Source organism: Lemur catta, chromosome X, assembly GCF_020740605.2.
Source record: "Lemur catta isolate mLemCat1 chromosome X, mLemCat1.pri, whole genome shotgun sequence".
Lineage (NCBI taxonomy): Eukaryota > Metazoa > Chordata > Mammalia > Primates > Lemuridae > Lemur > Lemur catta.
In genome coordinates, this window is record NC_059155.1 from 49,384,294 (window position 1) to 49,411,847 (window position 27,554).

General features: G+C 52.5%; 1 long non-coding RNA gene across 1 annotated transcript; it reads left to right on the forward strand.

Moving 5' to 3' along the window:
* The first annotated feature begins 18,658 nt into the window (after positions 1 to 18,658).
* On the forward strand, positions 18,659 to 23,881 carry LOC123628328. The gene is made up of 4 exons (XR_006731605.1): positions 18,659 to 18,730; positions 19,028 to 19,223; positions 21,819 to 21,966; positions 23,668 to 23,881. It is a non-coding gene; the product is annotated as an uncharacterized LOC123628328 (long non-coding RNA).
* The last annotated feature ends 3,673 nt before the right edge of the window (positions 23,882 to 27,554 follow it).

Below are 27,554 nucleotides of genomic sequence, written 5' to 3' on the forward strand. Positions count from 1 at the left end.
CCTGCAAGGATTTCCTGACCAGATGCTGGGGCAGGTGGAGATCCAGAGAAAGGAAAGTGCCCGCCTAAGGTGGGGCAGATCCTAAAAACCCAGAAATTCCATCCATCTTGATTTCATAGCTACCGTCCTACTACAAAGAACAGTCTACACTTATCCAGCACTTCCTGTGTGCCAGGTACTGCTCTAAACGCTTTTACATACGTTGACTCAGTTAACCCTCACTACGAGCCTGGCAGCTACATGCTATTATTATCCTCTCTTGTTCCCAGATGAGGACACTGAGGCACAGAGAGGTTAATTGACTTACCCAAGCCACGCAACAAGTAAACAGAAGAGCCAGGCCATGAAGCCGAGCTGTCTGGCCCTGGAGTCTACACCACCTGGATTAAACCCCCGGATGAAATTCCCTCTGTTGAAAGACTTAGTGTGGTTTCTGTGTTCCTGACTACACTCTGACAGCACACCCCCCAACTGTGCCATGGGAGAGAACAGAGGAGTTGTAGGACTGCTTCAACATTAGTAACCCTTCCCATTCTGATGGTGGTGCCTATGCCCAAACCCAGGCCCTCGGGAACACCATCGTGCTGGGTCTAGGGATCCAGGGCTAGAGTGCACCCCTCTCTCATAAGGCTCTCTGCTCCCCCTGGGCAAGGCCTGGAGGCCTGGAGGGAGAGGCCGTGACCCAGGCGGGGAGTGACAAGAAGGCTGAAGTTGAAGGTGTGGGCTGTAGACTGGGCCACCAGGTGTGCCCAAGGTGGGCAGGGCAGGCTGAGGCCAGCCAGGTCAGCAGAAGGGCCCAGCAGTTACCCCTGTGCTCCAGAGCCCCCCACACTTGCCCCTAGACACAGGCATGTGCACATGCCTAGGCAGACACACACTCATGGACACACTCACCCAGTTACACACAGAGAGACATCGATCAATCTGCAAACATCCATACAGACACACACACCAGCAGCTACACACGCTGTCCCCCAATACCTTTGTTCATATCGACACACATGTGAACACAAACACACACACGTGAACCCTCCATACACGTGTACACCTCCTGGGGAGGCTTGGCAGGGGAGAGATTGTTCCAGCCCAGCCCACAGCACTCCTCCCTCAGATCTCTCCTTTAGTCTCCGGGGGAAGAAGACACTTATTGAATGGAAAAATGCCTCCAGCAGATGCCACCCACTTGGCGGCAGCTCAGCCTCCTTTCCTGGCCTCTGCCATTCAGGCCATGGCCTGGGTAACAGCTCCAAGTTTCTGTTTGGAAACATGCAGGTGGGAGAGGGGATGAGGGGAAAAATACTTCAAAATGAAGATCAAGCTCAAAGATAATAGTCGATCTTCAAGTTTGTATCAACTTAGAATATTAAGTTGGAAAGCTGGGGAAATATGGGCCACGTTGGAGGAATCGCTGGGCTGTGAGTCAGGTGTGTTAGTGCAAATATGAACTTCATCGTGGATTTGCTGTGTGACCTTGGGCAAGTTACTCCAGTCTCTGAGCTTTGGTTTCCCTATTAGCGTAAGGGTTAAGGGCACACACTCTGGAGCCCAGATGCCTCAGATTGAATTCCAGCTCTGCCTTTACCAACTGTGTGACCTTGGGCAAGTTATGTAACACCTCTCTGCCTTGATTTCATTACCTGTATAATGGGGTTGATAACATTAGATAGCTCATAGGATTACATGACTTGATGTACATAAAGCTCTTAGAAGAAATCCATAAATTAATTTCTGGATTATAGTAAGCACCATGTAAGTGGCAACTATTGTCATTGCTATAAAATGGGGATCCAAATGTCTACGGCACAGGATTGTGGGAGGAGTATACGAGACAGTGCCTTAGCAAGGGTCTATGAATTCTAGTGATAAATATGCAATAATAATATGCTGCTGGATGGATTATGAGGCTGAGATGGGGCTAGAGGCTTGATCTGAGCAGTGCCCCATGCAACATTCAATATCTTAGGGCTTTCCCCTGCCCTGCAAAGTGGTCAGTGGCCTGTTCTAGAACCATGCCAGGCCCACTCCTGCCTCCCAACATTTGCACTAGCTGTTCCCTCTGCCCTGAATGACCTTCCCCCAGATATGGCTAATTCTCCCACCTCCTGAAGGCCTTTGCTCAAATATCACCTTCTCGATGAGGCCTACCCTGACCATCTTAAGAAATTCTGCATCCTGCCTCTCGCTCTGGTATCTCCAATCCCTGTTACTTTTCTCTGTTATTTTTCTGAAGCATTTACCACCTTCTCCCATATCAAATGATTTACTTATTATATCATTGTTTATTCTTCATATCCTCCTATTGCACTGTTAGCTCCATGAAGGAACTGTGTTTTGTTCACTGATGTATCTCCAGTGCCTAAAACCGTCCGTGGTACACAGTCGGACTGCAATGGCTTTTATGGGATGAACGTAGAATGGACACAGCTTCGAGAGCTCCCTGGGCTGCAGTTGGATGGTGGGCTGGAGGGCTGAGCCCAAGGGTGGGGAGAGCGGGGAGGAGAAACCCGGAACAGCAGCAGTGAGGGCAGCACTGGGGAGAAAGCAGGATCCGTGGGAACAGGGCCCGAGTCCTGCCTGCTTGTGGGTGGACGCCCAGGTCCGGGCACAGTGCCTAGCAGCGTCCGGGCGCAAGGACTATTTGTTGAGTGGACGATTAAATACACGGGCCGTCGCAACGTCTGCCAAGTTGATTGGATGTGGGGGAAGAGGAATAATTCAAACATAACACCCTCAGCTTGAGCCTGGGTAACCAAGAAAGTAAGTGGAAATGTTCCCAAGGGCTGGAATCAGAAACCCAGGGAAGAATTCACGCGCATCACACCTTTGTACACCAGCTCAAACATCACTTTCCTGCTTCCCCAGATTAAACAAGATCCACCTAATTGGCCCTCCCAATGGCCCCTTGAACGTGGCCATAGGCACGCTGATCTCGCTTGTATATACTGCATCTCCAGAGCGTAGAATACTGTGTCCAGGCTTGGGCAAGCTCCCAGTGGCTCTCCACGCTCCCTCTCTCCTCCTGTTCCTCCCCTTCCTCCTCCTTCCTCCTCCTTCTCCTCCGCCCCGTTCTCTTCCCGCTGCCTCCTCCTACTCTGGTCATCATAAGCAGAGTATTCAGGGAACTTCAGGCGATGGTTTGGATTAAACCACAGGAACTGAGAGTGACCCGACCTGCAAGGAGGGGGTGGGGTGGGAAGCAGGACAGCTTATACAAGAATTTGGCCCCGATTCACCTGAAATTGGAGACTCCCAGGTCTGAGCTGCAGGCACTGGGAACTGGATTTGGGGTTCATGAACCTCACACCATACAGGTCACAGCCTCCCAACAGATACCTACACCTAGTGACACACAGCATGTCCATACCACACACCAGCACTGTGACACCCATGTATCCAAACACACATCACACTTGCAGCTGTGTGACACATGCCCCCCACAGCACCCCCACCTCAGTGAGATAACACCAGATCCTGCCAGACCACTGACATACACACACACACACACACACACACACGCACACGCACACACAAAACACAGTGACACGTAACATACACACCACTCCCAAAGCATAGCCACACTCCATGACTCCACCCCTCTGCCAGACAACACACAGAATAAGTGCATAGCATTCTTGCAGCACAGTGACAGCCCAACAAACACCCTGGTGGCACCCACCAGTTTCCAACACAGTGACACAACACACATAACCACCACCTTCACTCACCACCCTGCTACACACGCGCACACACACACGCACACACACACAGAAAAGAGCTCTCTCTCCTCGCCCCTCCTCCCCTCTCCATGTCTCGGCCTCTGAGCCATGCCAGCCCTGCCTTAGGACGTGCCTTAGGATTGTGGCTCCGGAGGACAGCAGAGCTGGTAGGCGCCATTTCCTAGAAGGCTGTGGATTTGTCCTCAGCTGATCAAACACATGCTAGGAGGTCCACGTTTGAACTCTGGCTCTAGGGGTGGCTGGTATGTGGTCCCCACCAATGAACTGCAGGCAGCAGCTGACTGCTGTGGGCCTCCCCGTGGGGGGTGGGGTAGCGGGACTGAGCTTTGTGGGTGGGGGCCAGGCAGGGCCCATGCTGACTTGGGGTGAGGGGACGTGCAGAGTTCAGGCTGCTTGCGGTAGGGGGAATACAAGAATGCCTCGGCAGCAGCGCCTGGGCTGCAGGCTGAGTCCTGAAGTAAGAGGAGATGCTGCAGCGGACAGACAGGAAGATGGGTGGAGAGAAGGCGAGGGTGGAAGGAGACTCTCCGGGCTCCTGAGGACCCTTCCCTCAGGAAAATGACAGCGGCAGGGATTGGGAGGGGAGGCAGGGAGCCAGAGCTGGAGGCTGGCATGGGCTGGGGCTTTGAAAAGAGGCTTTCAGAGAAGAGTGAGAGGCTGGGGCAGAGGACAGGGAATTGCCCTTGGAGGCTGAGTGGTCAGCCTGGGGCCTCCTGGCTGCCCTGTGGCGGGGGCAGAGAATGAGATATTGGTCAGGAACAAGAGGCCCCACTGAGGAGAGCTTAAGGTGGGGAGAAGTTGGCCATGAGAACTATGAGAAAGAAGAGTGGGCTGTTGGTGAGGGCAATGAAGGAGAAGGACGCATGCGAGAAAGAGGCTATGGGTGAGGGCTGTCACGTTTCAGACACTGGGCCCACGCTCTGCAGGCAGAGGGTTCCATGAAGATCTGCAGCCCATCAGAGCTCCCAGCTCAGCAAAAACCGTACTCAAGTAACCCAGAAGGGCATGACCCACAGCTGCCTGTGGCAGGTAGGGAAGTATTGGCCAACTTCAGACACTGGTCAACTTGAGCCCTGACCTCAGTAGAATCAGAAGGTGGGAGGAAGAAAGGAAGGGAGGCCTTTGGCCTTTCAGGGTTGCCATCTGGCTCAAGAATTCCCCAGGCAGTTGACTCAAACCCCATAATTGACATATTTACATGTTACTTATGCCAAAAGACATAAATGAACTCCCCCTGTCCCACCCCACCCAAGCTGAACATGGATGGCCTCATGGCCAGACTCCAATTCTATGTCCCCAGCTCCTCCTGAACTTCTGAATACTTCGGCCTGGTATCCCCAAGGGAAACCCCCCAAGGTGGGTGCTAACCCAATCTCCAGGGACTGAGCCTCCCCTCCCTCCCTCCGAGACTGAGCTAATAACACCCACTCTTATTCAGCACTTTGCATTTCTCCAAGCATGATCTCACTGGAGTCTCATAACAACCCTGTGAGGCCGGCAGAGCAGGGATTATTATCCCTATTTTCAGATGAGGAAACTGAGGCCCAGAGAAGTTAAGCAATTACCAAGGTCACACCACTAGCAAGTCCTCCGACTCCAAATCCAGCACCCAGGTTAGAAGGGATGCCTGGCCCCTTTCATCTTAAAATGTGGACTTTCCCAGTGTCATGAGGGGTGTAGGGAGGAGATTCAGGTGGCATAGTGTGTGAGGTTGGAGGTAGGAGCCTGCCAAGGGTATTAAGCCATGTCCACTCTCTTCTGAAAAGGATGGGGGCAATGGGGGAAGAAAACGAATGCTTCTTGAACATCTGCTAGGAGCCAAGCAGCTTATTAGGTACCTTACATACATTATCCCATTTAATCCTTATAAAACTCTATGAGGTAGGTCCTCATTTGATAGAGGGAGAAACTGAGGCTCAGGGAATGGCACTGTTAGGCCTAAAGTCACACGGCATGTAAGTAACAGAGTTAGGACTTGGCCCTGCCTCTGGCTCTAAAGCCTGTGTTATTTGAGCAAGAGTCTGTGTCCCCTTCCTTGACATGTGACCATCTGCCTTGGTACCCATCCAGTTGCTACAGGAAGCTTGTCCCTGATGGGGCTTCAGTAAGTGGCCTTCAGAAATCCGGAAACTGAGATGAGGGAGGGGAAAGGGGAACTGTGGGGGAGGTAAGAGCTCCAAGAGTTTGTGGGAGAAACCAGATTCCTCCCGGGAATTGTGAGCAGTGTCCCCTCCCTCTTTCCTTCCTCTCCCCCGCTTCTGACCACAGCCTGGCTGGGGGATGGAAGCCATGTCCCTGAAGGGCGGCCTCTTGGCAGATGCAGGGCTAGAGGCAGTGCCACAAAGGCCCACATCCTGGGTCACCTCCCACTCAGAACCACAAGGAATCTGGACAAGAACTCCAACATTTCTCTAAACCACCAGATTGCATCGCCTCTTTGCTTCCCTGCCTTCCTCTTCACATCTCACCATCAGCCTCAGAGATGGAACCCCGGCTTTCAGTAGACAAATCCACTTCCTTTCCATGTCTAGCAAGCCAAAGAATCAGACTCCTGAAGCTGTTCCTGATCTACAGAACTCATCATGTCCACCCTCCTGCCTTTAGGTACAATTCATGCAGGCCAGCGGGGGTCTCTCTTGTTCTGGGCCATCGCAAAGGTAGGACATTCCATAGCTTTCCTCAGGTAACTTTTCACTGTTGCATTTTTCACCATCAGGAGGCGCTTCATAATCCCAAACTTTAGTCCCTGATGCCAATTCTTTTCTGTTTTGATTGTAGTGGAAATGGGGGAGTGTCACTCCCTAAATTATGGCTCTCCCAACAACACACGAAACCAGGGAACCGAGCTCCTCTTATGGAAACCAACAGCTGCACTGTGTCTTTATTGGCTGGCCCAATTGTCTAATTCCCCAGAAACAGTGAAAGAAAGAGAAGGAAAGCTAAGATGGAGAATATTTCAAAAAAAATATTGGAATAAAAGTAAGATAGAAGATAATAGACCTAGTGAGTAGACCGATTAGATCCTTGGCTATCATAATTGTCATCACCATCACTGTCTTTAATTGCTCCAGTCTTGATCATCACCATTACTATTACCACCGCCACTACCAGCTCTGTCCTCATCACCATTTTTATTTCTGTCACAACCATCAGCATCAGCATCCTCACCGTCACCTCCATTACCACTCTTACCAGCACCTTCACCAATCACCGCCACCATCACCTGTGTTATCACTAGTGCCACATCTGTCATCATCACCATTTTCATCATCACTTCCTCTGCATTATTATCTCCACTTTCGTCGTCATCACTATTGTTACCACTTTGATCATCATCATCACTTTTATCCTCATCATCACCTCTATAATCATTACAAAGTCCATTAACGCTATTGCCATCACCACATGTGCCATCACCGTCATCATCTTCATTATCACCTCTATTATAACCACCTCTATTGTCATCCCATCATTACCTTCATCACCACTGTCACCACCAATGCTATTGTTACTAACACCTTCATCACTACCATTGACACTGTCACCATCTTCGTTGGCAATAATATGATCATCACTACCATTTTTATCATTAATGAAATGTATCATTGTGTTCCCTGCCTTCAAGGACCCACAGACAATTGATAGGTCCTCAGACAGAAAATAAAGAGGGTGAGGGCAGAGAACTGAGGTATGGGAATATGGAAGTCCCCAGATGTCCATCTCAACTGTGGCCAAAGAAAGCACCCCATTCTGGGGTGCAGTCCTATCCTGGAGAGTGCAGGGAAGTGAAACAGGACTCCAGACATACAGTAGCAGATGGTAAGGGCGATGCCAGGGAGGAGAACTAGGTAGGTGTGGGGTGTCTGGCTCCTAGAGTCAGTCCCTGGTTAAGGAGCATCTCTTCTACATATCCAGGTGCCCCTGAATCACCCTGGATTTGTGGTCACCTGCCATTTTCTTGGCTGCAAGCCCAGTCACTGGAGCATGGAACAGCCCTAGAACTGGCTGCCATGACTCACCAAGAGGCTGCAACGCCTGGCCTAAAGGAGATTCCACCAGGCACAGGGACAAGGAGGAGGTAACTTTCCCAGTGCTACTACCTTCCTCTTCCCTTCCGTCTCCTCCAGGGTCCCCTGTTCTCCCCTTCATGCTTCTCAGACTTCCCTCCTCTCCCAGCCTCTTCCAGGACTGGCTCCCTGGTCTCTATCCTTCACCTCCCCTCTCCGGGACAGGCAGGGGTTTGAAATGCCTTGGGCAAGAGCCACGGAGGGTCCTGGGAGAGACCGCTTCTTAACTTAATAGGCTTCCCTGTCGGGGGCTGTTTCCTGAATCTTCGGCTAAATCATCCTTTGCCCACTTCATCCCATTAATCCTGCTGCTGAGAGGGGAAGAGGCTCATTAAGTCAGATCCTTCCACCCAAGTCTGGGCTTCTCTCAGCTCCCTCTGTGCGTGCACGTGGCCTTTGCCCCTACTTTCTGGGCTCCCCTCTTGGGCAGGCATCCCCAGGGGCTGCCCAACACTTGCAGCCTCTCTCACCAGGTCTTCCTTCACACGCTGTGCCCTGCACCAGCACACATACACACGCGCTCACACTTGCGCTCCCCACACAGCGCACATGCCCCTGCCGGCCAAGCTCTCCACATGCCAAGCTCTCTACATGCTCGTTATCACCACCACCATCATCGCCTGTTGTGAACTCACTCTGTGGCTGCTCATGTGCTAGGAGTTTTGCCTACATTAGCACATTTAATGCTGTGTACCTCCCTGTGAGTTTGGCATTTGTAAGGCCCCCCCCACTTTTTTTTACAGGTGAAGAAACCGGCACTTAGATAAATTCAGGAACCAAGATAATACCATGAGAAAGTGCAGAGCTGGGACTCAAACCCAGGTCAGTCCCAACTTCCAAGCTTGTGCCCTGAATTCTAAACTACTGTACTCTCCTGCCTGCACCTACTCCCGTGGAGACAGACACGGCAGCACAGCATGCACACACATGTCCACACACACTCACGGAACACACACTCCATACCCAGAGTGCACCCATTTCACACACTTCACACACACACACACACACACACACACAATGCACCTACTCAATCTACTCATTTGCTAGTCATCGATTGAATATGTACTGTGTGCCAGCCTGACAAGCTCTGCCCAGTGTTAGACACTATGGTCCCCCAAGAAAGGAAGGACATACCACATCTTGAGTGTCTGCCATATGCCAGACCCTATGCCAAAGACAGTCTTTGGTCACAGGAACGTGTGTGAACCTGAACATATATGCATGTGCACACACACACTCTAGCTAGAATTAGTGCTGGGCCTGGCAAACCTGGTTCCATGAGACCTAGGGACAGTGGGGACAGGCATTTGATAGTACAGTATTCAATATAGGTGGCTAGGGGAGGTGGGAAGGCTGGAGGTTATGCGCCCACTGAAACTAGGTCTCAAGAATCCTAGGCTGCCCAAGCTGGGAGGAAGGGACCTCAGAGATCTCCCCTCCCTGCCCCTACCAGTGATTTATATTTATTAACACGGAAGGCCCACACTGGGAAGGGACGCAGGGACCCAGGGTGAGCATCTATGAGCTTTCCCACGCTACCCCATCACTTTTGGCCTGACTTAGTTCCACTTAACTCCCTGGTAAGGGAAATGAACAGGAAATTAAAGATAACTAGGCAGTTTGAGAGGATTAAGGATAAGGGAGAGCAGCATAATTATGTCATAGTTGCTATCGGACAGGAGAGCACACCAAAGGAAATGTAAACGGCCTCAAACCGGCCCATTACAAGAACAAGGGCAAGGCCAGCCAGCAGATAACAGAGTCCTGAGTGTGGGACAGAAACATTAATCATCCACCAAGGCTGCCACCTCAGCCCAACCTAGCAAGGCAATGGGCCCAAGGATAGGAAGGCAGAGAAGGGTACCCAAGGGCCTGCATGGGGCAAAGACTGCTCTGTGCCTACTGGCTTGGTAGAGCCACTGGCACTGGGAGGGAGGAGATGTCCCTGGGCTTGGCAGCTGGCATCCCTTGGCTCGGGAGCTAAGCCAGCTCCTTCTGTGTCCTAAAGGAAAAACTTTGAGCCCAATGACTCCAAGCATGGGGGATCATTGGTCAGTGTCATGTACTGGAAAGTTCCCTGGGTTCCCCTCCCAGTCCTATACCATCCCAGCTGTGCAGCCTTGGATGAATCATTTCCCCTCTCTGTACTTGTATCCTCATGTTTACAATGAATGGGCTTTCGGAAGAATAAAATAAAATGAAATAATAACAATTAACATTTATTGAGCAACTCCTCTATGAACTAGCACAAGGGTTGGTAGATTTTTTTTTTTGCAAGGGACCAGAGAATAAATATTTTAGCTTCACAAGCCGACAGTCTGTGTTGCAACTACTCAGCTCTGCTGTCGTAGTACAAAAACAGCCATAGACAATTGGTAAACAAAGTAACATGACTGTGTCCCAATAAAACTTTATTTACAAAAACAGGCAGCAAGTCAGACTTGGCCTTCAGGATTATAGGTTGCTAACTTTTGAATTAGACACTGTGCTAAGCATTTTTATTTACATCATCTCATTTGATCCTCAAACAACCCTGGGAAGTAGATGCTACTATTATTATCCCTGTTTGATAGGTGAGAAAACTGAGGCACAGAGCAGTCAAGTAACTTTCTCAGTATCATACAGCTGGAAAATGGCAGAGCCAGTGTTTGAACCCAAGCAGCCTGACTGCTGAAGCCATGGTCTTAACCTGCACACTGCATGCCTTCCAGAATAAGGATCGTGATTAGTATAACAATACTAATCATTGCTTGCATTGCCATAGGACTTTACACATTCCCAAAAGAGGTATCAGAAACACCAGCAGTTCTCCCTGAGGAGTTGCGACCCACTGGTGTGTCACAATCTGTTGCACAGTGTGTCAAAAGTCATTTGTTGCTAATAATAGTTGTAAAAAATGATTTACTGCTGTTTTAATAAACGAGAGTTGACCGAACATTATCCCTCTAATAATGTCCCTCTCACTCACTTGCATTCAGATATGTTTCCTGGAAAGAGAGTGAAAGGGCTGGAGTTTCAGCCGGCTTGCCAGGAATGCTGGAGAGGATGGCATTCAGAGGCACGCCGTCTGCCAGTCACTCGGGAGAAGCAGGGGACCAGCAAAGACCAGCTGACGGACCCCACCCCCTGGACTGTCATCAGGGCCGGGACTGGGGATGATTATTCCCATGGGACAGCAGAAGAAGACGAGGCTCAGAGAGATGTAGTGAGGCACCCAGGGTCACATCCTGGAGGCTCAGGCAAGCTGTTACCAATGGGAAGAGTCAAGTGTTGCATTAGAGAAAAAGGCGAGGGGCCAGACAGAACGCTGTTCAGATCTGGACTCTACCGCTTACTGCGTGACCAGAATCTCTCTCACAGGCCTCAGTTTTCATATCTGTAAGATGGGGGTATTGACAGCCCCACACCTGACAGGGCCTGCTGTGAGGCTCAAGCTAGATGATAAGGAATGTCTGAGGGGCTGGGCCTGGCTGCTTAGCCTGGAAAAGAGAAGACTCAGTGAGAAGAGACAGAGGGAGAACTAACATTTAAGGAGCACCTACTATGTGCCAGGAAAGCCCCCTAAGCACTCCCTAAAAATTCCTCCCAACACCTCAGAGGTGAGAATAACTATCGCCATTTTGCAGATAAGGAAACTGAGTCCTGGGGTCACCTAGCTAGAAGGTGATGTGGACAGAATTGGAACCCAGGTTTGTCTGTGAGCCTGGAGCGCTATGAGCACTGGCAGCCTTCAATTACGTGAACGGGGGCACGTGATGGGAAAGCAGAGGGCTTCACACATTCACGAACAATTACTGAGCGCTTGCTATGTGCCAAGCATTGTTGTAGGCACTGAAGATTCAACCCTGAGCACTTGCTATGTGCCAAGCATTGTTCTAGGCACTGAGGATTCAACTCTGAACAAGACAATCAATGTCCTTGACCCCATAAAGCCCAAATCCTAGCGGGCAGCTAAATTCACTTTGGGGTCCCTCCCAGTTTGTGGTGACATCCCAACTCTGCCGTGATTGTGGTGCAAGTGTCTGCTCTCTACCTCAGTTTACCCCATCATAAACCCTTCCCAAGGGAAATGAAAAGGAAAACTGTCTACCCCAATGCTCGCCGCCCTCCCCCCCCCACCCCAAACCATGGTGTCCTGAGTTGCTTCCTGCCCAGCCAAGAACAAAGGCTGGAGGAGCTGCTTCTCTGGGACATCATGTGTCTCCTCCCAGGGTGTGGGGGCTGAGGACCACAGCCTGGCCTAGACCTGACCCTGATGAGCTGTCCCTCGGAACAATGGTCAGAGGCGTCTCCCCGAGGACTCCGACCAAGGGTGGGAAGTGGGGCTCAGGACAGGCTGGCCTGGGCATTGTTTAGAAGGCACGCTTCCTGGTTGAGTTGGCAGCCAGAGCCCCTGGGATACTGGAGTGGGCCCAGGAGGGCCTGCATCTTTCTCGCTCTCCTCCAGAACAATGCTACTATTTCTGCTCCCATCTTCTCTTCGAGGAGGCCCCAGGTCTGCAGAGCTCTACCTCATCCAGCCCGGAACAGAACACAGGCTTGCGCACACCCACACTGCCACACAGGATTTGCTGCCCTGAGCCAGGGGGCTTGGACCCACCCACTAGCACCAGCCACTTGTCACACATGCAGGAGGCTAGTGAAAGCCAGTGGAGCACCTTCTTAGACAGTCAGGCTTGGCAGCTTGCCAGCAGCACAGTCCTCCAACAGGCACTTCAGGAAGCTAGCGGCCCATGAGTGCACACACACCGGCGAGGTAAGGTGGCACTCAGCTAAGTGGGCCCTCAGACAGCTGGCCAGGCAGGTGGCCCACCAACCCACTCCATGGCTGGCCAGGTAAGCTAGCCGGCTCTTCATTCACACTAGGCCTGGGTCGGGGCTGCGGGCACAGCCAGTAGGGAGCACTGGGGAGGGGGTGAATACCAAGGCATCCAGGCAACCAAGAGAAAGGACTAAACCCTCAGCAATGCAAAGAACTCACCCCCCACCCCCGGCCCCACCCCACCCTGTGCCTTTGATCACACACACACACACAGAGCAGCCCGGGCCCTGCCCTCCACATGTCCGCATTTCTTCTGTATCCCCCACCCCCCAACACACACGCCACATCTGGGGAAGGGCGCTGGGCCTTTGGGCCTCACCTCTGTGTGAACCTCTCCTTTGATCACCACACCAGCCCGGGGAGGGAGAGAAGTTGGGAGGGGAGAGAAGGGAGGAGAAATTCTCCCTTTCTTTGCCCCTCTGTTGACAGCTCACCGAGGCTCAGAAAAGTCAAGCTGCTTGCGGAAGGTCCTCCAGCAGAAGACGAAACCCAAGTTCTGAGCCCTGACTTTCCCCAGCCAAGGCCTCAAAGAATCCCATAGTATCAAGTGGAAAGAACCGGGGAATGTGCCCCCGGATGACAGAGAAGAAGAGAGCCACCTGTTTCTTCTTCTCCATCCTAGCCATGTGGATAAATATAACACCCCTCCTATTACAGCCCTTGACTGCCCTTACAGAGCACTGCCCATATGTTCCTTCATTTAATCCTCCCGACGACTCTGGGAGGAAGGGATTATTCTCATCCCCATTGTACAGATGAGCAAACTAAGGCTCACACAGACAGAGTGACTTATTTGTCACCCAGCAAGGAAGAGGAGACACCAGGATTTGATGTCAAGCCTGTGGCCCCTAGGACCCTTGAGCGGTCCCTCTGTTTGAAGTGGAGAGCTCTGTGGTGGATGTGAGGAGGCCCGGCCTGCTGCAAACAGGACTCGAGCTCGCAGCTGAGTGGGTACTTGCTGGCCCGCTGGTTCCAAGGGTACTAACTACCAGCAGCCTGCCGGCCTCTCAGCAATCCCAGCCTTGACACCTTGTCTGCAGTAGCCCCAGCCTGGCTCTTGCCCCCATGGCCCCCGCCAGAGGCCACCTGGTTGACTTCAGGAGCAGGGGCCTGGGCAACTGGAGTTGAGCTGCCTCTCTGCTCCTCTCCCTGCTCAGCCTATGGCATGGCTCGGGGGCTGGGGGCTGGGGTGGTGCTGGGGAGGGAAGCCTGAGTCATCCCCAGGCCAGGAAGCACAATATTTGGCAGGGTTCCTGGGCCCAGCCAAGGAAGGAGCAGGAGCATTGAGTTACAGAGGCCAGCCTAGGGCAGGGGAGAGGCGGTGGGGAAGGGACTGTTGGTGAGTCCATGGAGATGAAAGACTCACAGCAAACCAGGGTCCACAGGCTCTGGTAGGGGGATGGACCTAGGACGCATTGGGAACACCTGGTGGGGAGGGGGACAGAGAAAGGCCAGTGGGACCTTTATTCTGTCCAGCCTTCCTTCCCAAGCCAGGCCCCCCAGCCAGGGCCCTCTCTCCCTGCAGAGCTGTGTGACAGCTGGGGCAGTTCCAGAGAAGGGATCCCCCTCAACCCCACAGGGGGAGGGCGCCACCTCCCGCCGCCTCCCTCCACCTCTTCCTGTCATGTCCTTGGCCACCAGTGTTTCAAAATATACTGGATCTTGGCTGGCTGTTTACTTAGGAATCAAAAACATCAAGTTTCAAATTCATTCCCACAGCTTTAGCGCTCACCTCTTGGCAGACCGTTCCAGTCCAAACTGCTCGCCTGAGCTAGCTCCACGCCCACAGGGCTGACAGCCTGCTTGATCTGTCCTCCACGGGGGTAACCCTCAGATACCTCAACAGGGCCTAAACTGACACTCCGCTCGCTCAGCCCCATCCCCCTGCTCCCAAAATAAAATTCATCCTCTGGAATAATGTCACCATCCATAAGCTTGGCATCATTCTTGACACGTCCCTCTCCTTCCTTCCCTCCTTCCCTCCTTTCTTCTTTCCTTCCTTCCCTTCTTCCTTTCTCCCTTTCTTCCTTCCTTCCTTCCTTCCCTCCTTTCTTCTTTCCTTCCTTTCTTCCTTTCTCCCTTTCTTCTCTCCTTTCTTCTTTCCTGCCTTCCTTTCTTCCTTTCTCCCTTCCTTCCTTCCCTCCTTCCTTCCTTCCTTCTGCATTTACTGAGCATGTGCCAGGCACTGTGCAAGGAGCTGGGGAACAGCAGTGAGCAAGGCAGTCTCAACCCCTGCCCTCCTTCAGCTTACAGTCTTGTCTGACGAGTAACCAAAAAATCACCAGACCAGGCTGGGATGAGAGTAGTACAAGGGCTGAGGGAGCCAATTAGAGAAGTATCTGACCCCAGCTTGGGAGTGGGGCGCATGGAAGGCCTCTCAGAAAGCTGATGAGCCCAGCGTGTGTTCCGTGTGTTTGTTGTGTTGGGCTTAGGGTTGGGGAGGGGGAGGTGTGGAGTATTCCCGGTAGAGAAGAGCAGATGCAGAGGCCAGAGGTAAGGCAGAGCTTGCAGCCATGGAGCCACTGAAAGAAGTGTCCTATAGAGAGAGGCAAAGCTAAGAATTGGGAGGTGGGGGCTATGCCTGGTAGAAGGTGGGGCTGGAGAAATGGCTAGGCCCCAAGCACCCTAGCCTTGGAGGCCATGGGAAGGGGTTTAGCCTTTATCCCGAAACCCTCAGGAGCCATTTGAATGCTTTAAGCAAGCAAGTAACACTCTGATGTATGTTTCCAAAGGATCGCACAGTCTTTTTCACCCTGGCATGCCAATCGTCCAGCTCCACAATGGCTCTCCACCACCTATATGTCTTCTGTCATCAACCTCGCGGGCACAGACCACTGCTTGAGCCTGCAGATGGTCCCTCGTCTTCAGGGTGTGGACCCTCCCATCCCCTGAGCCAGCCTCCAACCATGAAGGGGTGAAATGTTAATATGTGTAATATGTATACAGATCCAATCTGATTGTGTCACTTACTCTGCTTTAAGTACTTCATAGCTCCCCATGACTCTCAGGATAAAGTCAGGCTCCTCAGCGGGGTGGACACACGGACCTTCCCCTCCAGCCTCCGCTCCACGCCTGGCCTGCTCACTGTGGGTGCTCTACCCATAGGCCCAGTGCAGCATGTCTCAGACACAGCACACCTGTGGGCATTCGCCTGGGCGTGTCCTCTTGCTGGATCATTCTTCTCTGCCTTATGCGATTTCTCCCTCGTGCTTGAAGGTCTGACTCTAACGTCACCTGCGTGCTATTTCCCAACCCCCATCCCTTCCCCTCACCAAGGCAGGACAGTGAGCATCTCACTCCTGGTGCTCTCTGGAGCTTGCCTGTAATTTGAAGGTGGCCACCCCCTGGCCCATCAGGGATAATTCTATGGCGTGTGAATCTGCCTCTCAGCCTCATTCTGTTTCTGCCTCTGCTCTGCCCCTCTAGCAACAGCTTGCCAGCTTAGGCCCCAGGAATCTGCCCTGGAGCCCAAATCTGGCCTAGCCTACCCGCTTCCTTGCAGGCTTACCATCAGACCCTGGCTGAACTGTGGCCTCTCCACTCTTCAACCCTGGCAGCCCCTGGGCCTGAGAAGTCTTCCTGGTCAGAGAATCCCTTTAAAGCCTGACCTTACTTTCTCAGGCCTCCCCTCCTCCCAGCACTCAGTAGCTGAGCAGCAACTGAATGGAATTTCCTAGCCTGTGATCGGGGCTGGCCTAACCCAGGAGAGGCATGGAGGCTGGAGGGGAAGATGCATACGCTGAGATGGATACCCAGCTCCATCTTGGCAAGCAGATGGCAGCTGGACCTGCTCCTGGGGAATCACTGTTTTAGAGACTGAGGTAAAGTTTGTCCCATGGTGGAGAAACCCACCTTCCCCTCACCCACCCTAGTCTTCCTTTCCCTGGCCTGGGAGCCTGCTCAGGCTCAGGGGCTGATGGGATTTAAGAGGTGCAGAGAGCTTCATACATATCCCCCCAAACTAGGGCCAGCTCAGGAAGCTGGGGCCCTCCTCTCCTCCTCCCCAACATCCACACTGCTGAGCCCCTCTCTCTGCCTCAGCTCGGGGCCTCTGGGTTGTTTTCAGGAAGCAGGGTGCTTCTGTACAGCCCAGCTTGGAAGGGGGAAGAGGGGGAGAGATGGCTTGATATGGATTTTTGTGGTTGGAGGTGATTGGAATCCCAGCTGTGTTCCCCAACCCCCTCCCCCTCCTCCATCAGCACCCCCCTCCTTCAGAGATGGGCAGGGGGAAGGAAGGAGGGGAGAGGGGCTCTGCTGGCCTCCCGGTGCTCAGTGATGCCCCTTAAGTGCAGCAGCCAGTTTGCCAAAATGACCAGCAGGCCCTAGAGCCTGACAATGGGGCCAAATATTTGCATCAGAGACTACCCTGGGTGATGTGGGGATATCTGTGGGGTCCATCCTTATAAACTTTCCCCCAAAAGGAGGTTCCTAACCCTGGCTTCACATTAGAATCACTTGGGGAGATTATAAAAATGCTGATGCCTGGGCCTCAGCCCCAGAGGTTCTGTTCTCACTGGTCTAGGCAGGAGTCCAGGCATTGGCGACTTACAAAACTCATCAGGTGGTTCTCGTGTGCATGCAGGGCTGAGGGCCTCACTTCCGAGCAGGATTTCCCACCCTTGGCAGCACTGACATTTTAGGTTGGGTATGTTTGCTGCGTGGGGCTGTCCTGTGCTTTGTAGGGTGTTAAGCAGCATCCCTGTCCTCTACCCACTAGATGCCACTAGCAGCTACTTCCCACCACCCCCACCCCCTGTATGTGACAACCAAAAATGTCTCCAGGCATTGCCAAATGTCCTCTGGGGTGTAAAGTCATTCCCTGGTTGAGAACCATGGCTTTAGTGTTAGGGACAGCCTTGAGGTAGGAGTCCCTTCAGAGCGGCGCCAGGGCCCTTCCTTCCTCCCCTGAGTTCTTCAGCAAGCACACAGCCTCTCTGTCCTCTGGGCCTGGCCCTGCTCAAGGAAGGCTGGGAGCACACAAGGAATCTGACCTCATTCTTTTCCGTAGGGAGCATAAAACTGAGAAACCAAAGGGCAGAGCCTACTTGGGGATCCAGGGATTCTGGGTCTAATCTGACTTCCTCTGTGACTTTGTACATTTCACCCACGATTTGACAAATGTTTCTCCACCACCTGTCAACCACCAGCCATTGTGCTGGATATTAAGGGTTCTGCAATGAACCAGACAGACACTGTCCCTGCCCTCATGGGGCAGATGGTCTAGAGTAGGGGTCAGCAATCTTTTCTGTGAATGGTCAGATAGTGATTATTCGAGGCTTTGCAGTCTCTGTCACAGCTATTCAATTCTGCCGTTGTAGCATGAAAGCAGTCATAGATGATGCATAAATGAATAGGCATGACTGTGTTGCAATAAAACTTTATTTACAAAAACAGGTGGTGGGCCAGATTTGGCCTACAGGCTGTAGTTTGCTGCCCCCTAGTTATAGGAGCTCAACAGGGCAGCAGGGGAGAGTGGTGGAGGAGATCAGAGCCCACAGGAGGGGCATCTAACCCAGACTGGAGGGGAAGGGGAGTCTGGGGAGGCTTCCAGAAGAGATGGCACACATCAGAGTGATATACAACCTGAGGCCTGAAGGCTGAGGTGGAGGTGGCCAGGTGGAGGGTGAAGGGATAAATGTTCCAGGCAGAAGCAGCAGCCTGGGCAAAGCTCGGGAGCAGGAGATGGCCTGGCACATTCCATATGGCAGGGAAGAGAAAATGCAGAGAGGAGGAGAGCAAGCTGAGATCCTACAGGGCCCTGACCTTTATTCTCAATCTCTGAGAAGCCACTGGGGTTTCTGAGCATGGCAGTAATAAACCTGCTTTGCCTTTTGAATCCTCCCTCTGACTATCTTATGGTAAATGGGCTGGTGGCCGTGAACAGCGGAGGTGCGGGAAGAGAGGGGAGGAGGCCACCACAGGCAACAGATGATGAGGCCTGGAGTAGGGCGGGGGCTGTGGAGCAGGAGGCAGAGTGGGCGGGACTTGGCGTTGACCGGATGTGATGGGGTCGGGGGAGAAAGAGGTGTGGAGGGTGACCATGAATGCTGCTGGGCATGTTGTGGTGCCATGAATTGAGAGAGAGGCCACAGGAACAAGAGCAGGTGTGGAGGGGATGGCAGTGGATGGATTTGGTTGGGACATGTTGAATTGGACATGAGTAGATGACATCTAGGTGGAGATGACCTGAAAGCAATTAGAAATACTGTCCTTAAGGCCAGTATGACAGAGGAGCTCCCCTGGGGATGGGGGAAAGGAGAAGGGGAGGAGAAGGGAGGGAGGGGAAAGGGTTGAGAGCCCTGAGGACCTCCAACAGGAAAGAGAGTGTGGAACAGTGGCCAGAGGGTTAGGGAGAAAAGCGGGAGAATATTCGAGCCCCTTCCTCTCTCTGGCTCTCCTAGGTGCCTTCTGAGAGCACTGAGAGTGTTTGGCTCAACGATCTCCAAGATTTGTCTTGCTCTGTGGGCTCAGCGTCTAGTGACACAAGACAAGAAAGCAGCAAAGCTCTCTGGGAGCACAGGAAGTCTCCCAGCTTTCAGGAATCAGAAGACATGTCACAGCTCTGAAGAATAAGGAGGGTTTCCACAGGCACAGGAGGTGAGAAGGGGCGGAAGCGGGAGGGGTGGGACAGGGCCGGGCGGGTGGACATTCCAGGCCAAAGGAGCCGGGTGAGGAAAAAACAGAGGCAGGAAGACGCAGGGAGTGCTTTGGAAACCGTGAGTAGTCAGTCTGTTACGCCAGGGGCTACGATGCTGGGGTGGGATGGAGGAGGTAGGGTGATGATATACAAGATTAAAGGGACAGTGGGTTTGAATCCTGTATCGATGCCACAGCTGTGTGACTTGGGAGAAGTCACTGAACAGAGCCTCAGTTTCCCCATTTGCACCAACACTCATCCCCTCCCCTCTGAGGAGCGGATAGAAGAAGAACGGTTTAGGCTGTGAAGTTGGAGTATTTTTAGCCCCATAGGTGAGGGATTCCAGGAATCCCCAGGTGGCAGCTAGAGCTGGCGGAGGAGTCTCTCATAGGGACTCTGGCCCCTCTTTCTTCTATGCTAACTGGGCTTCCCAGCCAAGGGGAAGGGGTCAAGAGAAAAGAGACTCTGGACCAGTCTTGGGACAAGCCTAGTAAGAGGCCCCCAAAAGGCAATTTCCATCCCTGCCTTTGCCAGCCACTGGCTGTCTCATTCAGGCAGCCTCAGAGAGGAGGGAAGGCAAGAAGGGGCCTTCCATTTCCTGGGCGTGTACCACGGTACCTGTGCTTTTCATCTCCATTTCACAGATGAGAAAAAGACCAGACAGCCAGGAAGCAGCAGAACAGGACTAGGACCCAGGTCTTTCCAAGTCCCAAACTCACGCTTGCCCTTGCTGCTCCTCCAACTGCACAAACAGGCTCTGAAAGTGACCGTCTATGGCTGTGTGTCTGGAGAGGCCTCTGCTGGCTCCCTTTGCTCAAGATGGCCCACAGGTTCCCTTTGTGGCCCTCCCTCTCCTTCCCTTCATCTGCCCTGTCCTTCCCTGGCACGCATTCCCTCCTGCCAACCCTGAAGCCAGTGGCTATCCACTCCACTGCGACCCAGACAGATGACATTAGAATAATTGAAGTGTCCTTCCCATGACCTTGAGCTCTGGTGAGGCTGACTTTCCTTGTGGTGTTTGGGGCCGATGACAGCTGAGTGGCAAGAGGACACACACACACAGAGATGAGCCACGTCAGAGCAGGCATGGTCAGGATACCCCAGCCGCCTGCCAGGGCAGCTGCCTCCCCCTCCTCATGCAGACAGCTGGGAATACCCCTGTCAAATGACAGGGCTCAGCCGTCGCCCTACCTCCTCTTCCGCCAGCCAGGAACACCCCTGCCGACTGACGGGGCACAGTCATTTCCTACTGTCTCAGACAGATCCCCAGGTCACCCCTGCCAACGGATGGGACACAGCCGCCTCCTCCTGCCTCAGACACTGAGGGCCGTAAACAACATTGGCAAGTTGCATACAGAGCTGGGAGAGACACACTGCATATACAGATACCAGCCTCCCCAGGCCCTGGGCACTGATGAACACCAGAGCCACCAGGCCCCCACACCTGGCCCTTACTATGTGCCAAATGCAGCAGGCAAGGGGGGATGGGAGGAGGCTGCCTGAATGTATATGGATGACCTGGGTCCTTCCATGGCCCAGTCCACTCTTCTAGTTCAGCCTGCATACAGGGTACAAGCACATGACTGCATTCACAGTGCTATACACACACACACACACACACACACACGCGCGCGCGCGCACGCACGCAAAGGCCCCTGGCTCTCAGCTGCCTCAACACACAAGTTCTGATGCCACCTCCAAACAAGGCCCTGGGGTGGGCACTGGGTCACACAAAGGAATCAGAAAAGCCCCCACCGTCATGGAGCTCACAAGCTAGTGGAAACCCTATAAACCAAATGGAACCTTAGGTCCAACTACAAGAATTATCATATCTGGAAGGAACAAGGTGATGTTCTGGTCCTCTGTAGCCTTGCCAAGACCCCATCTGGGGGACTTTGTCCAGTTATGGGACCCACACAATAAAGGATCGCAGACCAGGCTCTGTGAGAACAGGCAGAGCTAAAGCGGCTATCTGGCTGGAGAAGGGTAAACTCAGGAGAACGAGGACTCTGACTTCAGACCTCTGAAGGGCCGTCACAGGGCAGATGAGGTGTATGGCCCCAGGAGACAGAGCTAGGTAGAACCTTTGATGGAAGCCACAGGAAGACCAATTTCAGATGAAACATCTAACAGACAACCATGCTGAGGTAAAACAGGGTGCCACTGAAGGAAGGGAGCTTCCCATCACTGGAGGTATGCAAGCAAAGTTTAGGTGACCACCGGGCAGGAAGCAGCAGGTGGGGCACCAGGTGGGGGCAGAGACTAGATGGCCTCTAAGGGTACTTCCAACCCTGAGATTCCGTGACTCTGGGATTCGAATCCAACCTCTTCATGCTACAAATGAAGAGACTGAGGCCCAGAGAGAGGCAGGGACGGCTCAAGGTCACACAAAGCGTTAGTAGTACTCAGGGGACTAGACCTAGGATTCCTCATCTTGGATCCTCCCACTCCTCGGACTGCCTCGGCCAGAACAAACCTTCTTGGCGTACCCAGAAGCTCCCCTCCCCACCCTGCGTCCTGGGTGGCCTGACACCCCGCATGGCCTTCTTTCCCAGCCCTGGCCTGGGCTCAGCTGACGGATGCACTCCTTGTCGGACTGCCTCTGGTCCTGGCTCTGGCTCCCGCTCCACAGATGGACGCTCTCAGGCCTGCTGGCTGAAAAAATCCACATTTGACCTGGAGCCAGATGTGGAGCAAAGAAAGGTAGGAGAACAGAAAATCCAGGGTCTGGAGTGGGATGCAGAGCCTCGGGGCCAGGGCTGGGACCTACAGACCTCATGAACCCCTCAATGCCTGGCACGTAATGTTCAATAGATTGTTGTTGGGGGGCATCCTCTGGAGCAGGGGCATTGGAAACTCCAGTGAGCCAAGCTAAGGGCCGCAAAGACCCCAGTAGAAATTCTGAGGCCCTGAGAATGGGTCTTTAGAAACCTTCCTCATTCATTTGAGGTTTCCGTGGACCTCATCTTGGACACCCACCACCACTCCAGCCTTGCTTCCCTGAGAAGAACCCACAGCCCAACCTTTTCCCTCTGCCCTTGTCCTGCCAAGCACAGAGGACTTCTGTCCTACCCATAGGGGATGGCAAGGCTAAAGTGGTAAATGATTTCTGCGGAAGAGGTTCTGGTTGTGTCATTAAGAATGCTGCAAAGAAAAGTCAATCTGCCCACGTATGCAACCCCTCACATTTCACAAATTATAAACTGGAGGTTTGGGGGTTTGGAGAACAGAAATGGCTGGCCCAAGGGGACCCAGTGACAGGACTAAAACACTGACGTCCAGTGTCCCAGTGCACAGATATTTTCACACTATCCCCTCCACATGTTCTGGTGACAAACTACTTTCTGTTGTCTCATGGGCCCTTTGCAATTACAGATGAGGTGAGCATTATTACCCTCATTTTAAGAAAAAGGAAACCAAAGCCAAGAGACTCTCAGTGACTTTCTAGCTACTTCTCCTTAACAACCGAAAATGTAACATGCATTAATTGTTGGGGGGGCAAGAGTACCAGAGATGATGGTTTAACTCAGAAAAGCGACCCTAACGGTGGACTTCCAGGAACCATTTGAGGCCCATGAGGGAGATATGTGGAGCAATCATTCCAAAACATACTCTATACATAAGCTGCTTCAGAATCACCCAAGGAATTAACAAATGTGTATGTGTGCATGTGCATGCATGCACATGTGTGTGTTCTTGAACTCCATTCTAAAAGATTCTGACTCCATAGCCATTAGGTGGGCCCAGGAATCATTTTTTTAACAGGCATTTCAGGAGAATCTGACACGTAGCTAGGTTTGGGATAGTCAGAGCCTTGCAGTCTAAAGGCAGGGCCAGTCCTGGTGGGAAATCTCTCTGGAGGACACATGTTTGCATGGGTTTCAGCCCCGCTCCTGGTGCTAATATGGGACAAACGGTGTATATGGATATTGGGTAGCCAACAACCATTCATCACCATTTCCCCTTTTCTCTCAGAGCCCCAGTTTTGTTCACCCGCTTCTGAGCAGACAGCACATGGGAGGCTGGGCTATAGGGAATCTGAATCTTGGTTAATCTAAGCCAGTAGTTCATACCTGACTGCATATGTGACTCACTTGGAGAGCTTTTTAAAAATACTCGTAATGGGGCCCCTTCTTCAGAGATTAAAGTGGTCTTGGAGTGCAGTCTGGGCACTGGTATTCTTTGAAAGCACCCCGGGAAATTCTAAGGTGTAGCCAGGGTTGAGAAGACTGGTGTAAGTCAGTCATGATAATGCCAACCCTTTTGCCACGTGGTTGGGTTCAGCCTGGCATGTGGCACAATTCTGGCCAATAAAAGGCACAGACAGGAAACTGCAGGGGTGTTCTCGGGAAGGCTGTCTTATTCTTATAAAAGGACACAAGGCCAAGCTGTTACTTCTCCCAGGGTTTGGATTTTGTTGAATTAAAGTGTGATACTTGGAGCTGCTGCGGCTACCTTATGACCATGATGGGGCAGGCCTGAAGACAAAAGCCAAGAGTTAAGAGTGGTGGAGCAGAAAGATGGAAAGAATGGAGTCCTTGATGCTGAATAAGCCAACCACCAAAGCCCCCTTCCTTAGGACTTCCTCTGTGGGATAATAAATGTGCTTATTGGTTAAGCCATTTTGAGTTGATTTTTCTGTTACTTGCAGCCAAATGCTATTCCCATTTGATGGAAGAGGAAACTGAAGATCAGAGAGGTTAAGTTACAAACCAAGATCATAGAGCCAGTTGGTGGCAGAGCTGATATGAAGGCTATACCTTTTACCATCATCGAACACACATATACACACACCAGCCCTAAAACCCTGGGCGGTGTAGTGTAGTGAAAAAAGCATTGAGCTATGAGAGGAGGCCTAGGCTGGAGAGATGAGGATATGAGGATAGAGGCCACTTAGCAGTGATTATCAGGTCAAGCATCCTGTGGGTGTCCCCTGCTTCCCAGCAGGGGGGTGGCAGCTGGTGCCTGCTCTGGCGCCATCAGCCATTAATTAAAACTTGACGAGAAGATTAATACACAGGGGACAGTTTTAATTAGAGACTCCTGGAACGTTAGTGCTGGCACGGCCCTAAGAGACCACGTCTGCCAGTCTCCTTGTTGTATAGATGGGGAAACTGAGGCCCAGAGAAAGGGAGGGACTAGCCTAAGTTTCCTTAGGGAGTCTGTGGCTCAGGAGTCTAGGTGCCCTGTGTGACTCCCTGGCCAAGCCTCTTTCCTCTGCCCTGGGATGCCCCACATATGGGACAGCTTTAATCAACTTATTATCCCATTCAATTTGTCACCGATTCCCAGGGCCCCAGCAAAGGCCTACAAGTAAAGCTCCCTTTTGTGCAAACTCTGCAAGGCCCCAGGGGGCTGACGGGATAAGGGCAACCATTGAGGAGCCCAGGGCAGCTGAGTTTGACCACCTACTTCCCAGGGTTCAGGGCAGCCAAGGCTCTGTCTGAGCCTGGGAACAATCATCAGCCTGGGGACATTTTGCCTTTTTCTTTTTCACTTGAGAGGGTGGGAATATCACTAATCAGTTATCTCAACCCCTCAATTTGCAAAGCAATGTCCATTATCTCAATTGATATTCACATCAACCCTGAGCATTAGGGTTTTATTCCTTTTAAAAATACTTCTATTATTTTTCTTTAAACTAAACGTGTTCCTTGTAAGTAAATTCCCACAATGCCTAAGTGTATGTGGCCAAAAGTTAAGTCTCTTTATCCCTTATACCCCTGGTAACAGTTTGCTGTCTACCCTTCTAGACTCCTCCCAAAATACACACACACTTAAGTCTGTTGCATTTCCCCCTATTGTCACAATCTGCCCCACCTTGTGGGGAGCTCCAGGGCACAGCAGGGTGCAAGAGAGGAGAGGTCAGCTTAGACCCTTCCTCCAGCCAAGCCTCTTGGAGACTGCCCTCTGTCTCAGGTGGCCTTCCAGTCAGGGCCCCCAGCTTAGTCTACATGGCACCCCTTTGAGCAGAAAATTTAGAAAAGGGTATGCCTTCCTGAGGGGCAGGCACCACTTCTGTCCAGGGCACACAGCTTCAGCCTGAGGAGCTGAGGAGTGGGAGCAGATTTCACGTCCAAAATGTCCCCTATCTCTGCCCCTGTCTGTCCACGGCTGCTGTCACTGCCTTCAGCCAGGCTACCACCATTCCTCCCTGGGATTCTAGCTGCCCCAGCCTTCTCACTAGTGTCCTTTGCCTCTCATATGCCCCTCCAAGTCCTCCTCACTACTGCCGGACAGATTGTTGTCATAGGCAAAGCAGATTATGTCCTTCCTAAACTAAGCCCCTCAATTACTTTCTCTTGCCTCAGGGTCAAGGCCATGCTCCTTAAGGATGACACTTAAGGAACTTCAGGGTGGCTCTGCACCAGCAGGCTTGGGTGTGAATCCTGGCTCTGCCCCTCACCAGCTGCATGACCTTGGGCAATCCCCTTACCTCCCTGTGCTCACTTTCCTTATCTGCAAAATGGCAATGATGGCCATAATAACAGTATCTACCTCATTAGATTGTAGCGAGGAGGAGATGAGGCAATTCAGGTCAAAAGTTAGGCCAGACCTATGAGCTGAGGGCCCAGCAGCACAAGAGCACTGAGGCTATGGCCCCAAAGCGGCCTGAGTGGGCCTGAGCCCCAGCTCCACGCAAGTCAGAAAATGGAGCCAGAGTTGGGAGGGAGGAAGAAGGGCACGGTGAGAGAGGCTGAACCGGCCTTGATTCCAGAAGCTCAGAGGAAGATCTGGCCTTGGCCAGGCAGCTCCAGGAGGGAGTCCTGGGAGGGGACAGACCCCCAAGGCCCTTGCACTGGGTCCTGGGAAGGAAGGAGGCTGGAATGCTCCAGGGCTCCCTGGGAGCTCCTGAGTGTCAGTTCTCTCATCCACAAAATGAGGGTTTAAATTGCTTCACAGAGTGGCTATGAAGATTGCGGGACTAACGCACAGAAACTCCCAGAGCAATTCCCGGAACACCGTAGGTGCTCAATAAACCCTTGGGGAAGGGAGAAAGGGGGAGGCTGCAGACACCCAGGCCAGAAAAAAGGGCTAAATAATGCCCCTGTGGGAGGGCGGCAGGTGACAAGATGGGACACTTCCCAGGCACTACGGGAGTGCTGCTGGCTTTCTGTTGGAGCCAGGGAGGGACCACGTGGGGGAAGAGGGGAGTCTGGTTGCACCCTAGTGCTCTGATCCTCAATCTCCTTATCTGTAAAGTGGGGACAAGTATCACCAGGCCCACACACCTGCCATGAAGCTGAAATCAGACGATGAGGAGAAAAGCACATTATACAGAACGAGGGCAGTTATTGGTTTACCATCTGCAACAGAAGCAATTTAGAGCTGTGGGTCAGAGCACTGACGTTGAAGGAAGACTGATCTAGGTAAACTAACATCCCTTTGTCTTAGTTTCCTCATTCTATAAAATAGGAATAATAATAGCACTACCTACTTCACAGATTTAGGGGGAAATTCAATGAGACCATTTCAATAAACTTCCCAGCCCATGTAAACATTCAATACAGAGCATTTTTTAAAGATAATACTATTCCTCAAAGAGAGAAAATTCCCACCCCACCTCCGTGGGAGGGTGGGGGGGGTCCAAATTCCTCCACCCCCACCATTTAGCCAGGGCCTGCATACAGCTGACACTCAATAAATCCTTGTTAGCTAAGAAATCCTTAGCTCTCAGCAACTTTATGGCGTTACAGACAGTGAAACCTGGGACTGTTGGAGACTATTCCAACCACCTCATTATACAGATGGAAAAACTGAGGCTCAGAGAGCAGAAGGGACAGGCCCCAAAGGCCTGTCTGACCAGAAGTCCCCTGCGCACTGAGGCAGCCCTTTCTCTGGAGTTATTTTCTAAGTGGGAGAGATTTCCTCCCAGGCAGGGGGACACTTGCTATGGCCTCTCCAGAATCCTGTCAGCCCAGGAGCCTGTTCATCGTATTCCCTGGCCTAGCCCCAGGCCACACCTAGCTGGCCGCCTATTCCTGCCTCAGCCTGCCCCCCCACAACCAGCTCCGCAGTCAGCCTAGGCCGGGTGGTCTGTAATTGCTTCCTGTCCTCACAGGCTCTGTTTGTTTGCTCTGTGGCCGCTTCCTCACACCCCAGCACACCGGAGGCACTGACCAGCAGTGTGGGACTCCTGGGGCCCAGCCCCCAGCCTGCTCTCAGATGTTGGGCCAGCCCTGCCCAGACCCACCACCTGGAGCCCAGGAACCCAGCAAGGCCCTAGAGACACCCCCCCCAACACTTCCCCAGCTTCCGCCTCCCACCCTCACCCCCCAGCAGCTGGTCCT